General features: G+C 42.6%; 1 protein-coding gene and 2 long non-coding RNA genes across 4 annotated transcripts in view; 2 read left to right on the plus strand and 1 right to left on the minus strand.

Moving 5' to 3' along the window:
- The window catches only part of LOC134448377 (uncharacterized), a 2,317-nt gene extending 500 nt beyond the window's left edge, over window positions 1-1,817 (plus strand). For both annotated transcript variants that reach the window (XR_010034754.1, XR_010034753.1), the window contains 4 exons: window positions 347-434; window positions 868-1,007; window positions 1,374-1,507; window positions 1,632-1,817. This is a non-coding gene — a long non-coding RNA (uncharacterized LOC134448377). The remainder of the gene's footprint in view (window positions 1-346; window positions 435-867; window positions 1,008-1,373; window positions 1,508-1,631) is intronic.
- Window positions 1-7,500, plus strand: part of tsnare1 (T-SNARE Domain Containing 1) — a 274,201-nt gene that overhangs the window by 89,967 nt on the left and 176,734 nt on the right. The gene's annotated exons all lie outside the window — the stretch shown is intronic.
- LOC134448378 (uncharacterized) lies at window positions 1,900-3,727 on the minus strand. The gene is made up of 3 exons (XR_010034755.1): window positions 3,486-3,727; window positions 2,886-3,058; window positions 1,900-2,444 (listed from the first exon to the last, which is right to left on the minus strand). It is a non-coding gene; the product is annotated as an uncharacterized LOC134448378 (long non-coding RNA).

The raw sequence follows: 7,500 nt of genomic DNA on the forward strand, positions 1-7,500 counted from the left end.
GTTTACAAAAATATATCGTTTGCATGTTTTGCTTTGGTACGTCTCTGTTGTATGACTCTGGTAATAGTAGCAAGCACAAGCACAACCTGTTCGCCGCTCCAGCATTGCAAAATAGATTGCCTTGGGTTTTCAAATGTTTGCATGATTGTGGGTGTAATGTTGTTAACTCGCTGATGTCGTTTTTGAGAAGACGGTAGTTTTGCATTTGATAAATACCACCTAATGACCATGACGGCTACACGGCAGATCTTTATTGTGATGGCTACACTGAATGATCACATGGAGATGCCGGTACATTTTGTTTTACCCTGGTTATATTGAAATGTTCTGCTTTGTCCATTCCAAGGTGTGGTGTTTTCCATAGCTGTTCCTTGCTCCTGTTTCACAACATATCAAGGCTGCCAAGTAAATGAAGAATGAATCACCGCACACTGGTAGTTTATTTTATTCATGTTTGTGGGTGTAATTTCGTCCAGTTGCAGATACTACTATCCTTTTTGGAATGATCTGCCTTTGGAAAACAATGGTTCTATCTGACAAAAGCGAACAGATCCTGTAGTTGTAATTGATACACTACTAAATTATGATATTCCTATGTGTGCGCGCGCACGCGCCAAGTTTTCAATTCAACACACTGGGACACTTTTCAGTCTTTGAGGTTGCTGGAATCAACACAGACTACCTCCATGCACCTTATCAGAACACTTTGCATGTTTTTGTATACTTGTCCCCTTTGTGTATTGCTGCTAATCTTTCTCTTTCTAGGTTCTGTTGGTTGCATGCAGATTGTGCCAGATGATTTATCTGTCTATGGTCTAAGCATGGGCTCTGTGCTAATATGCAATTTGTGCTCTTTTTTTCCCTCAGGTCAACAGCCGACAGGGTCCTTCCACAACCACATACTTATGCCAGTAAAAGCCACAGCTTTTCTCCTCCAATCCAAGAAGCCTGGACTGCAGTCACCATCTCAACACACCAACCAAGAGAAAGGCGGATGGCTCAATTCAGTATGTAGTTCTGCAAATATTCTCAAAGGTCTTCACAGCCCCCCATGGTGCAGAATGCATTTACATTTATTTGTGTAAGGTCAAAACAATGCTGATTACAGAACAAAACTAGGGCCATGAATGAAATTTGAGGTAGCAGCCAGCCATCACCTGATGGTGAGAGGTGGTCCTAAGATCAGAGAGAAGCAGGTTGAAATCCCATCCTTACCTCTCCCTACCTACACCTCCATCCACAGCTGAAGTGCACTTGAGCAAGGCACACAAGTCCACTTAGGTCCTGGGACTGTAGCCAACACCCTGTAAAACCCTGCTGTGTAATTTGATGTAATGAAGCCCTAATATAGTCTAACACATTGCTTGTTACAGATATGGAAAATTGCACAATAAAAGTTCCAGGACAAGAAGGCTGCATACTGTGAACGTCAACCTTCAGGGCACCGTCCTGCGCAGAAGACTTTCTACCCTAAGAGGGATGGCTGACCGCAGACACTCACAACCAGGTGAGCCCAGATAAAGGAGTTATTTTTGGTGTCTCTGCCCCAACAACCCAGGTTACTTACATTTAAAATGTCACTGGAGCTACTGTCAGATATGTGATTTCTAATTCTGTTTATCTTTTTACAGCACAGACGCCTCCAACCTCAAACTAGGCCCTTCACAGCTGCTGCACTTACCCACCTTCCCAGAGTTTTTGTGTGGTAATGACAACTGTAAATATAGTATAAAGTAATGTATCTAGTGTCATGTGTAATACATTGTTTAAATTGTCCATACATTTCAATGACAGTAAATATTGGGACACAATTTGACTGTGTGGCTTTTTTTAATTCATTCTCTGACTGAAAATGCATGGTTACATAATTTATATATTTCACAAGACCACAATCAGAAGAACATTTGACAGGTTGCATTTATTTTCTATGTATGAAAAAAACAATGGTAACAAGACAAACGTGGTTCCAAACCAAAAAGGTGAGATGTACAGATGAATGCTCCTACAGATAATGAAAAATAATAAAAGTCTGCACACTGCCGGTTTGTGTGTTTTATACCGTACTCTGTATAAACCTTTTATATTGCTCTAGTGGAGCAGGGTAACCCTGGCTAATCCTGGGTATTGTACTGTGTATTACAACGTTAGCCCTGTTCAAGTGCCCCATACTGTCTGTAGGCTGCATGCCTGAAGAGACCGTTTCTCTCACCTGGTCCTACATCAGCCCAAAGTCTTATCAAAACTGAGAACACCACAGCATTTCCTTTCAATGTTCATGGGCATCTCCTTACAGATAGCGCAGAGGCGCCAGGTTGGTTGTGCTACTGGGCTGTGACTGAGGACCAGATGTCATGTGCCAGGTCGAACATCAAACTGGGGTCACGGGTCAGGGCACGCTGCAGTAACCGATGGGATTGCTTCAAATTCAATGATTGAATCAAGGCCTGCAAAGCAATAAATACATTTTATGTAGTGCATTTTCTATTTGATGATGGGGACTAAATAACTCTATTGACAATAAGACCAATATGGACATAAGCAATCATTATTGTGTTAAAGATGTGCCAATTGTATGCATACAACGTTTTCAGTCAATTTCTTACAAACTGGTGTTGTGCCAGGGGTTACACAGATGTATGAAGTAGATGGGCTTTTATGGATGTACTTGAACTACCACTGGTGTTGTGTACCTACAACCATGTAATATCACACTACTACTCATAGGAGTAGAAATATTGTAATGGTTATCACAACAGGTGTACTCGTGTAGCCTACTCGTGTTGCGATATAGAGTACATCCGTTGTGATAACATCCATTACAATACTTACACATCTGGAGGAATACAGCAGGACAATGTTATTGAGGGATGAATGTACATCCTTACAGTTAGCAGGGCGTCAATTCTGTTGGAGTCTCCCTAATCAATACCCCCGACCTCTGCTGCGTCTATCTTCCTCCTCCTCCATCTCTGGCCATCGGTCCTACTGGGCTGTTAGGTCGTTATGATTGTGATGGGCCAGGAAAGTCAGAGCTGGAGCTCTCGTGGTCGTGGAAGGTCTAAAGCATATGAAAATATCGTCAGCCAAAACAATTTCATTAGCGTTGATCTGTTCGGTTGTTTTTCTTTACTCCCTCTGTCCCTGTGTCTGCGCGTGCGACAACCCAAGTGAAATCTGAAGTCATAGCCTAAAACACTACGGATTGTGGTGTCGGGTATATATAAATACAATAGTAAAATGTATACTGCGGTACACATCTGTCAAAATAAATCCATGTGTCAGTACTGTAGCTACTGGCTAGAACTACTGTAGGGATGACAGTATAGCATCTGTCATCAGTGTTAGGAAGTTAGAATGAGATATCTAAGTAACACGTATCAAGTCAAGTTCAATAACTAATCTAGTATACATCTACTGTCATCAATATTTCTTGAAATGGCAACCATGACGGCCTGTGCGTTTATTGTGATGTTGAACATTCTTACCGTAGCCGGAGACAGTGCCATGGCTGGAAGTTAGCTTGGCTAGTCGCTTTGTCGTGGCTTCTAGCCCGCCCCCCCGCCTCGTGAGCTCTCGTGGGTTCCCGGGATAATCCGAACACTTGACAGACTGCATGCGCGTTCATGTGTTTTGAAGGCGTGGCTTTGAGGGGAGGGCTGAAGGGAGAGGCGGGCTGTGTATTTTCAAAAATATAGCTCACAGGAACCGTTTTTCAAAGATCTCCAACCCTACCTTTAATTTACTGTAGCACCTTATTTTTCCTTTGTCATTGCTCATCTTTATCCCCCATGGTCCTTGGTCCTCTCTCTATCTCTAGCTATGTCTCTGTTCTGTGTCTGTTTCTGTCTCTCTTACGGTCTCTCTCTCTCTCTCTCTCTCTCTCTCTCTCTCTCTCTCTCTCTCTCTCTCTCTCTCTCTCTCTCTCTCTCTCTCTCTCTCTCTCTGTCTCCATTGATGGGGGGCCATCTGTGCCCACTGGTCAGGTTCCACCGGTGACAGGAAGACACTTGGCTAATTAAATTTGACCTGGCTGTGTGTGTGTGTGTGTGTGTGTGTGTGTGTGTGTGTGTGTGTGTGTGTGTGTGTGTGTGTGTGTGTGTGTGTGTGTGTGTGTGTGTGTGTGTGTGTGTGTGTGTGTGTGTGTGTGTGTGTGTGTGTGTGTGTGTCTGTGTGTGTGTGTGTGTGTGTGTGTGTGCGTGTGTGTGTGCGCGCCTGTGTGTATGTGTTTCTATGTGTATGCAATGACATTTCGTCCATGGGTGTGTGTGTGTGTGTGTGTGTGTGTGTGTGTGTGTGTGTGTGTGTGTGTGTGTGTGTGTGTGTGTGTGTGTGTGTGTGTGTGTGTGTGTGTGTGTGTGTGTGTGTTGACCCTGCTGCTTAATTCGAGGAGGCATAGCCGAGTACCTAAGTGGATTAGTCCCGGACGACGAGCATGCACACGCACACGCACACGCACACACACACACACACACACACACACACACACACGCACACGCACACGCACACGCACACACACACACACACACACACACACCAGAGGACGAGGCTGCACTTTCTCCTGGGACAGCAGGTCATCTGGGCATTTCCCTCAGCTGTTCTCACCTTGCCTCCTCTGTCTCTGTACTATTTTCCATCTGTATGTGTTTACATTTATTTGGTAGGGACAGATAGGTTACATCAGCCCAACAGAAATCATCATTTATACCATTTATAGCCAATTAAGACTCATTTTCCAGTGTCCATACAAAGAATGGCTTTTAAAATAATTAATGTCTGTCTCTCTGATTTTCTACCTGCCTGTCCTTTCTGTCTGTCTGTCTGTCTGATTGTTTTTCTGTCCTTTTGTCTGTCCATCTGGCTCAGGCTAATTTTCATCATCTCTCCTCTGCTGCTCTCTCTGTCTATTCTCCCTTGCATCTGCCTCTCAGCCTGGCAAGCCAGATGTGAGCATGTTAGTCTGGATTCAATTGAATTAGTTAGTTGAAGGCTGTGAGTGGGATCAAACTGTTGTTTAAGTTCAAATTGCCCCTCTACTGCCTTGGGAAATGCCATGACCATTCACTTTTGTAAAGCCATTTAAAAAAAAAAAAGCTATTCTGCTGTTTTCACCTTGCCAAAGCCAAACCCAGCCCCAAAGATTCAAAAAGGGGGGGCGGACCCTGATTGTGATATGGATGCTTAGCAGGTTCATCAAGTTTACTCAATCCTCTATCCCTTAATTTCTCGCTCATATTATCCTTCAATCTCAGAAATAAAGGTACAGAACTCGTCGCTGTGGCAGTACCCTCAAGGGGAGTACCATTGCGTCGCTTGATTGGTACCCAAAAAAAGAGGTGCCAGATGCACATTGATCGACATTGCAAGAAATTGAACGCACCTCTTTTTTGGGGTACCAATCAAGTGACGTAATGGTACTCCCCTTGAGGGTATTGCCACAGCGACGAGTTCTGTAGGCCTACCTTTATTTCTGAGAGTGTTTATGGCATATCCTTCTTCAATTCATTTCAGTCTATCAAGATCTGTTTTTCTCTCTTCTGCCCCCCTTTCTCTTTGTATTTGTTCTTCTTTTGTCTTGTTGTTCCCAGCTCTTCTCCAATTTACCTCTGGTCTCAGCAGGTTTCTGTAGACAGAAGGCACACCTTATGCTGCCTGAACATGGCATAAACACACACACACACACACACACACACACACACACACACACACACACACACACACACACACACACACACACACACACACACACACACACACACACACACACACACACACACACAGAGACAGTTTCATTGACACTCATTCAGTTTCGTCAATAAACAAAAGACTACACCGACTACCACAACATGAATTGGATAGTAATGCATGAAAAATATGTTAACATTCAATACATCTATATTACAATAGACATAACACAATAACTTCTACAAATAATAATTCTAATACGTTCAGTCATGCACTCATCAATGGTGGTTCATGTCTGCCTCTTGCAAGTCAATGGGATCTGTCAATGGTCAGTGCCTGTGTTATGGTAAATAATAATTGACTGAATTCCTTTGTCTTTACATATGTGGTAACTTTTACAATAACTGAATAATGCCAACCCAATAATTAGATTATGAATGAATAGCATTGGAATTTAGAATATAATTGCAAAAGAAATTCCTAATGAAAGGTATGCTAGATTTGGATCTTTGTAGTCATTTATTTATGCAGCTTTGCAAGTGATAAATGAATCGTTGCAACATGGCAGGTTATGGAAGCAGAATGCAGTTTTGACAAATAAAGTGCAGCACAGTGAAGTACATAATGCTTTAACTGATATGGAGTTGTAGTGTGTGTGTGTGTGTGTGTGTGTGTGTGTGTGTGTGTGTGTGTGTGTGTGTGTGTGTGTGTGTGTGTGTGTGTGTGCGCGCGCACACACACTCGCCTTTGCTGACGATAAATTCCCATCCCTTGACGATCGTCAGATCAGTGCAAATAAACACGTCCAAGAGAGGAGGATATTTGTAAATAATTTATCACCCCCCACCCCCCAACCCTCACACCCGAAAGCTCCCTCCCTCTGCTGTCTGTCACTGAAGATTAACATGATGTTGCATCACCCCCACAGCAAATAAGAAACACTGGGATTCAAAAACTGCCGCCCGAAATTGCTAGCGCTTGACTGATGAGAGGCCCTATGGAGCTGGCAGGCAGATTAGGCTAATTCCACACCTATTTAAGAATGCACACAGAATTAATGTGCTGTGAAAAAAGCATTATTCACAAATTTATACATGCCAACACACATTTACAGCCAATGCTCACAAATGCGTAAATTAACACTAATGGACAAATTAAGTCAACTTAATTGAAGTCCAAATTAATCCTTTTTTTCATATAAAAATCAAATTCGATTCTTCACCTTCGCTTAATTAGTATTTTCCACAACTGATTATTATGGCCATTGAAACATAATCATTTCCCGATATGATTTTTTTTTTCATGTGTTCCAGTCGCAGTGTCTGAATTGCAGAGCACACACCTTCTATTATTAACAGTGTTAGACTACCTGTTTGCTGTCACATAGAGGAAGTGTGGCGTAGTACAGACATATTGATTGTTCATAAGTATATTTCCTGCAATGCAGCATATAACCCATATCGTGCAGGCAACCTAGAATGTACACAAGATTCATTTTAGAGGGGTAACACTTTAAACTTCGGCTTTTTTCGCACACCTCAGCTGTCAGGTGCGTCGGAGATGGCACCATGGGTCACTCAGCAATAGTTTAAAGAAACTCCCGCACACTGACCATTTCGCTGTTCTTTCTTTAATAAACGACGTTTCGGTACTAGACCTTCATCAGGCAATGAAGGTCTAGTACCAAAACGTCGTTTATTAAAAAAAAGAACAGCGAAATGGTCAGAGGGGTAACACTAAAATGTGAATTCCTACAGATATCTCAAATGATGCTTTCATCACAAACATTCAAGGGTATTTAAACAGTCACACTGTAAA

The sequence above is a fragment of the Engraulis encrasicolus genome, chromosome 5 (assembly GCF_034702125.1).
Source record: "Engraulis encrasicolus isolate BLACKSEA-1 chromosome 5, IST_EnEncr_1.0, whole genome shotgun sequence".
In the NCBI taxonomy this organism is placed as follows: domain Eukaryota; kingdom Metazoa; phylum Chordata; class Actinopteri; order Clupeiformes; family Engraulidae; genus Engraulis; species Engraulis encrasicolus.